Source organism: Podarcis cretensis (assembly GCF_951804945.1).
Source record: "Podarcis cretensis genome assembly, chromosome: 10".
NCBI classification, from domain to species: domain Eukaryota; kingdom Metazoa; phylum Chordata; class Lepidosauria; order Squamata; family Lacertidae; genus Podarcis; species Podarcis cretensis.
Window position 1 is genome coordinate 507744 of NC_137179.1, and position 12355 is coordinate 520098.

At 44.9% G+C, this 12355-nt stretch overlaps 4 protein-coding genes across 14 annotated transcripts in view; 1 reads left to right on the forward strand and 3 right to left on the reverse strand.

Annotated features, from left to right (window-relative positions):
* The window catches only part of LOC307224976 (uncharacterized protein), a gene marked incomplete at its 5' end in the record, with an annotated part of 128027 nt that overhangs the window by 86569 nt on the left and 29103 nt on the right, over positions 1-12355 (forward strand). The window lies entirely within an intron of this gene.
* LOC307225007 (uncharacterized protein) overlaps positions 1-12355 on the reverse strand; it is a 74430-nt gene that overhangs the window by 45494 nt on the left and 16581 nt on the right. The window lies entirely within an intron of this gene.
* Positions 1-12355, reverse strand: part of LOC307225037 (uncharacterized protein) — a 155562-nt gene that overhangs the window by 25851 nt on the left and 117356 nt on the right. For all 5 annotated transcript variants that reach the window (XM_079992695.1, XM_079992694.1, XM_079992693.1 and 2 more), the window contains one exon: positions 2529-2701. The gene's annotated coding sequence lies outside the window, so the exon portion shown is untranslated. The remainder of the gene's footprint in view (positions 1-2528; positions 2702-12355) is intronic.
* The window catches only part of LOC307225063 (uncharacterized protein), a 90330-nt gene that overhangs the window by 6468 nt on the left and 71507 nt on the right, over positions 1-12355 (reverse strand). The gene's annotated exons all lie outside the window — the stretch shown is intronic.

Below are 12355 nucleotides of genomic sequence, written 5' to 3' on the forward strand. Positions count from 1 at the left end.
AAAGCTACAACGATGTTCAGAATTTACCTAAGCACCAAGCTGCAAATTGGTATAAAGCTATGAACTCTGAAATAGCTTCTTTAAAAGAGCATAACACATGGTCTCTTGTACCACAAACCCCAGATATGAGACTTATTGATTCAAAATGGGTTTATAGAGTTAAAATGAATGACAAAAATGAAGTTGTAAGGTACAAGGCAAGATTAGTTGCTAGGGGTTTTCAACAAATTCCAGGCGAAGATTATGATTTGTGTTATTCGCCAAGTGTAAAATATGAAACAGTTAAACTTTTGTTAAAAGATGCATCACAACGTGGACATTCTGTTTATCACCTAGATATAAAAACTGCATATTTGTTTGCAGATTTAAAAGAACAAATTTTTATGCGTGTCCCTGAAGGCATAGACGCTGCTGAAGGTTTGGTATGCAAATTAAATAAATCCCTTTATGGTCTGCACCAAAGTGGAAGGAATTGGCACCAAACTTTAGCAAAAGAATTGCTGGATATTGGTTTTTCACAAGGAAAGGCAGACAATTGTGTGTTTATAAAGGAAAGGGCAAACTCTGCAACAAAGATACGTGTGTATGTAGATGACGTGTTAATTTCTACAAAAACTAAACAGGAATATGAAGTAGTTTCACAGTTACAGAAGAAATTTGATGTGGTGGAATTAGGCATAGCTAAAAATTACTTATCCATGCAAATTGAGAAAGGCAAAAATGGATCTTTTCTGGTTCATCAAACTGCAAAAATTGATGACCTTGTCGAAATGCTACGTTTAGAAAATGCAAATGGGAAGGAAACGCCTATGGTGTGTGGTTTCACCTTTACAGGTGAAGATAAGCCATTCCCTAACAAAACTTTGTATCGTTCTGCCATAGGCAAGCTAAATTTCATTCAAAGAATCTCAAGACCAGATATAACTTATGCTTTTCACTTTCTGGCAAAATTTGTGGAAAAGCCCACTACACAATGTTTCTCTGCTCTTAAGAGAGTTGTAATGTACCTTAAACATACCAAACATTATAGGTTGCAGTTTACATCAAGTATTGACAAAGGTTTTGAAATTTTCTGCGATGCATCTCATGCAGTGGAACAAAATAATTGCAGGGGTGTGTCTGGTATGGTGTTTTGTTATAACGGTTGTCCATTTGAATGGAAGTCCCAGACACAAACCATTATTTGTCTCTCCACAACAGAGAGTGAATTATGTGCATGCGTTCAGGCCACTCGTGATATAGAATGGTATCTGCAAGTATTTGCAGACCTACAGATGCAAGTAACACTACCAGTAAAAGTTTACCTTGATTCCCAGAGCGGCCTTGCTATCCTGTGTTCAGAGACCAATACGCAGCGCACTAGAGTCTTAAGGTTACGTTTGCAGTTTGTAAAGAAACTAATTGCTGATGAAATGATTGTATTTGAATATGTTCCAGGTAACAATCAAATTGCGGACATTTTTACAAAAGCACTTCCAAAGGTTACGCATGAAAGACATGTACAAAGTATGCTTTATGTTTTTGTTCCACAATGATGAACCGCAGGGGAAATGTTGAATGGTTACTTTAAATGTAAAGGTTCATCATTGTTCCACCTAATGTGTATGTCTTTGGGGCCAGAGCAAGGGCCAGAGCAAGATAACGAGACCCAGCTTTACAGCTGTGAAACATAGCAGGTGCTGCTGAGTTGCATTGATTAAGGTGTGTCAGCATTTGCATGGAGTATATAAGGAGCAGCACCTAGCTCTACCATTACCCTGGGGGTTGGGTTGGTGGTTGGGTCTGGCTTGTTGTTAATGTATTTAGTGTATAAGGAGTTTTTGTTTTTGTAATTAAAACCTTGTTTAAGTTATTTTTGAGTCCCTTTCTTTTTAATGCATGGTCTCCCCAGCAAGCTCTCTGCAGCGCTACCATACTGCAAATAGCCAACACTCAGTCATGCTGGCAACATGACCCGGAAGCTGTACGCCAGTTCCCTCAGCCAATAAAGTGAGATGAGCGCCGTAACCCCAGAGTCGGCCACGACTGGACCTAATGGTCAGGGGTCCCTTTACCTTTACCTATATGTACTGTAAGCTGGCCAGAGTGGCTGGGGGAAAATACTAATACTAGAACTTCTACAGTGGTACCTTGGGTTACAGGTGCTTCAGGTTACAGGCGCTTGAGGTTACAGACACTGCTAACCCAGAAATAGTACCTTGGGTTAAGAACTTTGCATCAGGACGAGAACAGAAATCGCGCGGCGGCAGCAGGAGGCCCCATTAGCTAAAGTGGTACCACAGGTTAAGAACAGTTTCAGGTTAAGAACGGACCTCCAGAACGAATTCAGTTCTTAACCCGAGGTACCACTGTACTATTATTATTATTATTGTGTGATTTTTTTGTAGTTATTTTGGAATTTGTACTGCAATATTAGCTTACAAAATGTTATGGGTGGAGAAAATCACAGGGTTGCCATAAACTATAATCCCACCCACAAACTCTCATTCACATACATTCTGTGAATTTGGGAAGGTCACACAACTCACCTGTGCTAATACTGGCAGTCTTTGGCCTGCACAGGCACACCCAGTGTGTAGAGCCTCCAGCCCCAGGCACTGTCTATCCTGAAAATGGCTCCTTTGACTGGGAAGATTCATGCAGTCGCTTTCATCGGATGATGATGGATTGTATCTCAGCTTGTCAGTCACTCTGACATTGCCTAGAAAGAATAAGAGGAACAGAGATGCTTTTGAGGTGCAACTTCTGTATCAATCCTGGGAGCCATTCCATGGACTCTGCACCCCTGGGTCCTCTGAGCTCCGGAGGGATTAGCTCCACGGGATTGGGTCCTGCCGCTGCGGCAAAGCAGGGACCCTCGAGAATCACAGGCAGGAGAAGCCTGTGAGTGTGGGGACTCAGCGGGCACAATTCACGCCCCCCGAACTGCAAAAGAGCCTTTTTAAAGGCTTTGGAACGGGACAGAGTGAGTGGCGCGGTGCTGAGAGTCGACTGCTTCTTCCGTGGAGTGAAGCCACACAGCTGTTGTCGGAGAGCGCTGACCTTTTCCTGAGCAATTGGACTCTAAAGCAGCTACCCGTGAGTAGGTTTAAATTGAATTAATTGGAGGAATAATTTGAATAAATTCGGCACCGAAACGGGAAGGTATAAACAGGAAGTCTGCCTTCCCTGCCTGTAGATTGCTCAAAGCAAAGAGACTGTAAAGCGGAAACCTTGAAAGACGTTTTGTAAAGATTTAAAATCCAACACCCAAAAAGTGGCTTCCCCTCCAGACTGCAGGAGTGGAGGGGGAAAGATTTGAACATTTTTTACCTGCATGAAAACGGGGGAAAGAAAGCTATATCCGCTGCCTCAAAAACCTGGGAACGGACTGCCTTTAGATAGGAAAAGCCGATCAGTGGGAAGCCTGTCTCAAACTAGAGCTAAAAGTTAAAGACTTTTGAATCAGCTCTGCGAGAGACATACAGTGTTTCTGGACTTCTACTGATTTTAAAGCAACTTTCTCCTGACTTTAAAATAACTTTTAGGGACATTGAAACTATGGCTTTTAAGTGATTTAAGGGATTTGTAAGGTTCTTTTGTTTCTAAAGAGTTGTGAACTGAAGTTGTCCCCCTAGAGGAACATTGACATTGTTGCAACAATAACTAAGCCACTGGAAAATTCCTTTCCAAAACAAATCTTTCAGGCGTGGGATTGACCTTGGATTCTCATGAGAGTGTTATGGCAAATGATAAAGGAAAGTTAGAGTTGGCACAGGAAAAAACTACTAGGTCCGGCAATCAATACCGGGCTGATATCACATATCATCGAAGGGCCTCAACATCTGGAGCATCAGGCACATCAGGAGCTGCTGCTTTGCAAACTAAATCAAAAGTTATGTCATCTGAAGATGTATTGGCTCAGGCACTTGGTAAAATTAATGAATCTTTGGAAAATTTAGCAAAACAGGTAGCACAGACAAATAAACAAGTGGCTGAGACAAATAAACAGGTGGCTGAGGCTTCAGCAAAAATTGATTTGAACACTACAAGTATCAATGACTTGGGAAAGAAGGTGAATTCTAATACACAGTCTATTGAAAAATTAATTGAGGAATCGGCCACGACCCGAAAACTAGTGGAGGAAGCAAAAGAAATTGCAATTGCCGCTCAAGAGAAGATACTACCAGCATATAAGAAACTGGAGGACCACGACCTGACATTGTCCATGATTGAGCTACAAGGGTAGGAGAAGAATCTGAGAATTAGAGCGGTACCGGAAAGTGAGAAGGATAACCTGGCGGACTTTCTTACGAAGGAATTTACAGACTTTTGGCAACAGGACTTGGGGAAGGAAGAATTTAAGATAGTGAGTGCATTTAGAATTGGAAAACGACAAAGAAAGAACAAGGTAAGGGACTGTTTGATTACTTTTCGAACAAAAGAAGAAAGAGACAAAATTTTGAATTTGCACTACCAAAGAACCTTGGAAATTGAAGATTCATTTGTGGAGATCTTCAAGGACATTCCAAAACATATTTTGGACATAAGGACCAACTACAGAGATCTAGTTGCCCTACTGAGGAGAAATAGAATACTCTTCAGGTGGAAATTTCCCCAAGGTCTATCTTTCAAATATAAAGAAAGGAAAATAAGAATAAGAACAGAGAACGATAAAGATAAGTTTTTGAAAGATCACGAAGAAGACCTACAGAAAGAAGCGGAATCGGGAGAAGACCCAAGAACACTGGAAAAAGGAATACTAGACATAGCAAACTTATCATTTGGACTCCTTGGTCCAGGGAAAGAGACACCACCGACAGAACAAGAACAGCTACTTGGAGCAGTTGGAGGTAAAGCGAAGTAACCCCACTATGGCTCTGCAACTTCTAAGTTGGAACTGTAATGGTCTTAACTCCCCTCGGAAGAGAAAAAGTGTTTTCCATATATTAAAAAAGGAACAATTGGACTTGATTTGTCTACAAGAAACACATATAATGAGGCTACATAGGAAAATACTTATTAATAAGAGATTGGGACAAGAGTTTATTTCATCTGACAAAGTTAAAAAAAGAGGAGTGGTGATATATGCAAAGGAGAGACTTTTACCGAAATTAATCTTCAAAGATGAGCAAGGAAGATATTTGGCAATTGAAATTCAATTCCAAGGAGATAAATTTTTGATAGTAGGAATTTATGCACCGAACGAGGGGAAATCTGAATTCTTTAAGAAGTTGCATGAGACCCTACTGGACCATCTAGACTACAATCTGATTTTGATGGGGGACATGAATGGAGTAGTATCTACAAACATGGACAAGGCACAAAGACAGGTAGTCACCAAAGATGGTAGACTAACAAAAACTTTTTTTGAAATGACTGACAATATGGATTTGGTGGACATTTGGAGAATAAGGAACCCTTTGGGAAGAGAGGGAACCTTCTTTTCTGAAGCCAAGATGACATGGACTAGAATTGACCAAATATGGGTAACTAGAGGAATGGCACCAAAGATAAAGAAAGTGGAAATCTGCCCCAAAACTTGCTCCGACCATAATGCTGTAAGGATGGAGATGAAACAAATAGCAACTGGCTCCTTCAGATGGAGGATGAATGACACCTTATTTAGAGATGAAGAAGTTTACAGAAAGGCCCAAAAAACTTTTGAAATTTATTTTGAAATAGATATGAACACTGAGGTTGAAAAAAGAGTAATCTGGGATGCAAGTAAAGCCGTCATGAGAGGGTTTCTGATACAACAGAATGCAATAAAGAAGAGAAGTCAAAATGAGAGGAAAGATAAAATTTTGGAGAAAATAAAAGAAGGGGAGAAGAAATTGAGAGTAAAACCAAAGTCGCAGGAGATCTTGAGAGAAATAAAATTATATCAAACAATACATGGAATTGATGAATCAAGAAATAGAATGGAAAATTAAACAAATGAGACAAAAGACATTTGAATCAGCGAATAAATGTGGGAAACTGTTGGCTTGGCAAATGAGAAAAAGACAAAAATTAAACACTATTACAAACTTAGAAGTGGAAGGAAAAAACATACACAACCCAACTGAGATTAGAAACTGTTTCCAGAAATACTATAAACAATTATATTCACAAGGGCCACAGAAAGAAATGGACATAGAACGATTTTTAAAGACAAATGGACTACAAAAAAATTCTCAAGAAAGTAAATTGATGTTGAACTATAAAATATCTGAACAGGAAGTAGAAGGTGCCATCCAAAATATGCAATTGGGCAAGTCTCCAGGACCGGATGGGCTGACTTCCAGGTACTACAAATCTTTGAAGGAGTACTTATTACAACCTTTGAAGGAAGTCTGCAATGAAATTTTGGAAGGGAAAAGGGCGCCAGAGTCGTGGAAAGAGGCGTATATCACACTTATACCGAAAACAGAGACTGAAAAGACTCAACTTAAGAACTACCGCCCCATATCGTTATTAAATGTGGATTACAAATTTTTTGCTGACATTTTGGCCAAAAGATTGAAAAAAGTATTGATGGAAGAGATTCATAAAGACCAAGCGAGCTTTCTCCCGGGAAGACATTTGTCTGACAATTTGAGGAATATAATCGATATTTTGGAAAAATTAGAAGTGAATATAAACACTAAAGCAGTTTTGATATTTGTGGACACGGAGAAAGCTTTTGACAACATCTCTTGGAGTTTTATGAAAAAGAATCTACAGGGGATGGGGGTAGGACAAGGTTTTGAAAATGGTATAGGTGCAATATATTCTGAACAGAAAGCTAAATTAATTGTAAATAATGTGGTGATGGAAGAATTTAAGATAGAAAAAGGGACACGACAGGGGTGCCCAATTTCCCCATTGCTCTTTATATCGGTCCTGGAGGTTCTGCTGAATATGATTAGAAGGGACCGGTTGGTTAAAGGTATACAGGTCGGAGCCAAACAGTACAAACTGAGAGCATTTGCAGATGACTTAGTTTTGACGCTACAGGAGCCAGAATCTAGTACTAAAAGGGTTTTAGACTTAATTCAAGAATTTGGTCAAGTGGCAGGATTTAAATTGAATAAGTTAAAAACTAAGGTCTTAGAGAAAAATTTAACACCAATTGAAAAAGAAAGGTTTCAGAATGAGACAGGTTTGACTGTGGTTAAGAAAGATAATTATGGAAAATTGTCAGGGAACTGCCATCGGAAGAACAGGTGGTGGGAAGGCTCCAGGAGAATAGGAGAGACACTTCAGCAGAAGAGGGAACCAGTAGGGGGAGAGCAGGAGCTCCAAGGGAAAGGGAGTCGGAGGGGAGGCTCTGGGATACTTCCAGTGAGAACAGTGAGGAGGTATCAGGACCCCCTTTAAGGACCCCCATCCCTCGCCGGAAACTGTCACGCAGAGAATCCAGGAGACGCGTTTCCGTTAAACAGCTTTTATGTTGGAAACGTTTCCGCAGACGCCCACTGTCAGATTCTACCAGCGACTGACGGAGCCATGCCAAAGGGCTCCGCTCAAGGCAGAGCTTTACTACACTGAGTAAGCTCTGAGGGATCAAGCTTTTACGCACAAGCAGCTCATTATCCCATCACAGCAATCTGACAGTCTCTGAAAGCAGCTTGTGCAAGGAGAGGTATCATGAGCAACCCAGCCGGAGCCGGAGATGGGGGAGCAGCTGCAGCCGGTCCAAGCCTGGAAGAAAGGTACAGGATGTTGGAGGTACAGTTAGCTCTGCAAACGGCTAGGCTTGAGGAGAGGAGGGCTCATGATGCAGAAAAGGGGAAAGCCACCCAACTCTCGAGGAAGGTGCCTGGACTGGTGCAGAAGTTTGGGGGTGATCCCAGGAACTATCAAGCCTTTAGGACAGAGATGCAATATGCCCTCAATCTGCAGTTTGATGATTTTCCTGATGAGGAATCGAGGGTTGCGTATGTGATTGGCCATCTCGAAGGAGGGGTGAAACACTGGGTGAGGCCCCTAATGGCAGCCAATAATGAAGCCCTAAGGGACACAAGGAAGTTTTTTCGTGCCATGGATCTGATGTTCTCCAGCGAGATTGAGCAGGGAGTGGCGCGCAGACAGTTAATGGCGTGTAAACAAGGGAACCGATCTGTCCGAGAGTACTGGACTGAGTTCACCATGTTGATCCATAAATTAGGTTGGGATTTGTCAGCGGAACCGATACAAATGCTGTTCGAAGAAGGACTATCTTCGGCAGTGAAAGAAGAACTTTCCCGGGCACCCAGGGCGGAGTCTATGGACCATCTGACTAAATCCACGCTGGCCATAGGAGCACGCCAGGAGGCCAGAGCCCTGGAGAAGCGGGAAGGGAAAGGGGAGCGTTGGAGGGATTTCCACATTCCAGAGATTCCAGAGCAGCCTTCCCTGCCAGCAGAGCCGATGGAAATCGGAACAGCGCGCGCGCAGTTTCAAACCCCAGTGAAGGGCGGAAGAAGGAGGGAAAAGGCGCCAAGAAATGTTTTCTCTGCCAACAGCCAGGTCACTTTGCCAGAGTTTGTCCGCAAAGAAAGGAATGGCAAGGGATGGCGGGAGCTGTTGGGGAGGAGGCAGAAGGAGCTAAGGAGCAAGTAAAAGCCAACGCCTGGCTGCCACCATCGGGGCACAGCAGCCAGGCCAAGGAACAGTGAATGTGCCCACGCCAGAACCCCCAAGACCAGCTCTTGTAATAGAGGTGTTGCTAGAGCTGGCAAACGGACACCCACTAAAGGTGAAGGCGCTATTGGACTCAGGCAGCTCCTGCAACTTTATGAGTAAGGAGTTTGCAGCCGAACACCAGATACAGACTATCCCCTTGAATAACCCTCTGCAGGTGACCACGATTGATGGGAGGGCGTTGTTGGGAGGAGCTGTTAACCAGCAGACGGTCCCCATGATAATGAGGGTGGCAAGGCACGCAGAACTGATAGCGTTTAATATAGCCACCTTGGGAGGAGCACCCATTATTTTGGGAATGAGCTGGCTAGCGCTGCATGATCCGCTAGTGGGATGGCACCAGAGGGTGGTTTCCTTTGGGTCAGCGCATTGCCTGGCATATTGCACGGAGAGGGAGAGCCAAGTAGGCACCCAAGCCACGTTAGCAAGGATGGAAGTAACAGACCCAGGGAGGGTACTACGACAATACGCCGACTTGGCTAACATCTTCAGCGAAAGAGAAGCAGATAAACTACCCCCGCACAGACCCTTTGACTGTCAAATCAACTTACTCCCAGGAGCACAATTGCCAGTGGGCAAGCTGTATGCAATGTCAGACAGGGAGATGCAGGAGTTAAGGGAGTTTATAGACAAGAACCTCAAGCGAGGGTTCATCAGAGAGTCACGAGCGGTGGGGGGTAGCCCAGTGTTTTTCGTGGACAAAAGAAATACAGATAAACCGAGACTGGTCGTAGACTTCAGGGCCCTAAATGCTGTGTCCGAACCAGTGGCTTTCCCCATGCCCAGGATCGATGACATTCTGACCAGGGTGAGGAAAGGGAAGATTTTTACCAAGCTGGACCTAAGGGGGGCGTACAACCTGATACGTATGAGAAAGGGAGACGAGTGGAAAACCACTATGTTTACCCCTTTGGGGGCCTTTGAATACCTCGTTATGCCCTTCGGCCTCCAGGGGGGGTCGGCCGTTTTTCAATCATTCATGAATCACGTCCTAGGACCATTGCTTTACAAGAACTGCGCAGCGTTCTTAGATGACGTACTAGTGTACTCAGAGAATGAGGAGCAGCATGTGCGAAATGTACGAGAGGTACTGAGCAAACTGCAAGAAAACCAGCTGTGGGTGAAACTGGAGAAGTGTCAGTTTCACGCCAGAGAGGTGGAATTCCTGGGGTACCGGTTGTCAGACAAGGGGCTGGCCATGGATCCTAGTAAGGTTCAAGCGGTACTGGAATGGAAACCACCGAAAACTAAGAAAGACGTGCAAAGGTTCTTGGGTTTCGGAAACTTCTATCGGAAGTTCATCAAGAACTTTGCCCACTTAACGACGCCCATCACGGATTGTCTCAGCAGTAAGAAGAAATTTGTCTGGACGGAAGAAGCGCAGCAAGCGTTTGAAAGGTTAAAGAGGGCGTTCGCTTCGGAAGAGCAACTCTTACACGTGGATCTGCAGCAGCCAATGAGAGTGGAGACCGACGCGTCAGACAGAGCGGTGGGCGCCGTGCTCCTACAGCCGGGAAAAGATACGTCAGAATGGAGACCATGTGCCTTCTTCTCGCGGAAGTTGAACAAATCCGAGAGGAACTATACAGTGTACGACAGAGAATTACTCGCCATCCATGAAGCGTTTCGGAAATGGCGACACCTGTTGATTGGGGCGCAGCACAAGGTTCAAGTGCGGACAGACCACAAAAATCTAGAATACTGGAGTACGGCCCGAGTACTGAACCAGAGACAAGTAAGATGGGCGCAAGAGTTCTCCAAGTTCAATTTTGAAATTCGCTACGTGCCAGGGCCAGAGAACGTCAGGGCGGACGCTCTCTCCAGAAAACCTGAGTACTTGGAGGGGGAGGGAGCGGCGGAGGAAAGACATATCATCCTCGAGGACCACTGGGTTTGTGGGGCGGCATTGGTGGGGCAAAGAGAACTAGTGGAGGGTACCGAGAACGATGAATACGCCCAAGAAAAGCTCAGGGAACTCAGGGGAACAGGGGAGAACACAGGGGGTTTTGAGGAAAAGAACGGAAAATTGTATTACAAAGGGGCACTCTACATACCAGATGGGGAACTAAGAGGCCGAGTGCTCAGACAGTTACACGACAGCCCCACGGCGGGGCACTTCGGGCAGCACAAAACCATGTGGTTGGTTACCAGGGAGTTTTGGTGGCCCAAGGTGAGGGAAGACGTACGGGAGTATGTCCGGGGATGCGACAGGTGCCAGAGAGCAAAAGGAGAGAGGCTGGCACCAGCGGGGCTATTAGAACCCTTACCCACACCAGAAAGACCATGGGAGATGGTATCCATAGATTTTATGACAGATCTGCCAAAATCCAGAGGAAAAACAGCTGTCATGGTGGTGGTGGATCTATTAACTAAGATGTGCCATTTTATAGCCTGTTCACATGCAGTCACAGCGGAAGAAACTGCAAAGTTGTTTGTAAAACATATTTTCAGGTTGCATGGCGCCCCCTTGAGGGTGGTCAGCGACAGAGGGAAACAATTTACTTCCAGGTTCTGGAGGAAGCTAATGAGCTGTCAGCGACAGAGGGAAACAATTTACTTCCAGGTTCTGGAGGAAGCTAATGAGCTTGCTGCACGTGGAGGTAAGTTTTTCCACCGCAAGACACCCAGAAACAAATGGGCAGGCAGAAAGGGCAAATGGGGTTTTGCAACAATACCTGAGGTGTTATGTAAAGGACAGAGAAAATGATTGGGTAGACAAGTTACCTCTGGCAGAATTTGCCTACAACAACGCGGAGAACGTGTCCACAGGGATGAATCCCTTTCTGGCAAATTATGGCTGTCATCCTCGGGCATTTCCAGGAGAAGGAGGGGAGAGGTGGAGTGTACCGGCAGCGGAACATTTTGTTGAAGAGATGGAAGCGATCCACCGTCAGCTCCAACTCAACTTAGAGGAAGCCAAAGAAGAATATAAGAAGCAAGCAGACAGAAATAGGAGGGAAGGCGAAACCATAAGGGTGGGTAACCGGGTGTGGCTATCCACCCAAGGACTGCCGTTCAAGGGAGGGTGTAAGAAATTGAGACCCAAACGGTTGGGACCCTTTGAGGTCATACAACAGGTCAACCCAGTAGCATTCAAACTCCGATTGCCCAGTCACATGAAATTGCACCCAGTATTTCAAAGGTCATTACTGTCGCCGTACAGAGAGGGACGTGAGTGGGGGGAACATGAGAGGGAGGTCACCCAGACACCCGTCATAGAAGAGAGAGAACGCAACATGGATGTGGCAGGAATCATTGATTCCAGGTGGAAGGGAAATCAGGTGGAATACTTGGTAGAATGGGAGGGGGAGGAAGAGTCAGAAAACACATGGGTACCGGCAGAGGAAGTCAATGACGAGATTTTAATAGAAACGTTTCATCGGCGTTTCCCAAGAAAACCACAACCCGTGGCACGATTTAGGAGGGAACACTTCGGGACCACAGATGAGGAAGGGGAGTTTGAAGGGTTCCCAGAGTCAGGGGTGGAGGTGGAAACAGATTCTGACGAAGGAGAGGAAGATGGGGAAAGAGACGGAAAGCCGTGGCTAGAAGTGTTTGAATCCTCTGAGGATGAGGAGAGTTCCTTCCGGGGCTTTCCATCCTCGCCGCCAGTAGGAGAAGAGGCGGGAGGGGGTGAAGGGGGCCCTGGGGGGGAGGTGGATGTCAGGGAACTGCCATCGGAAGAACAGGTGGTGGGAAGGCTCCAGGAGAATAGGAGAGACACTTC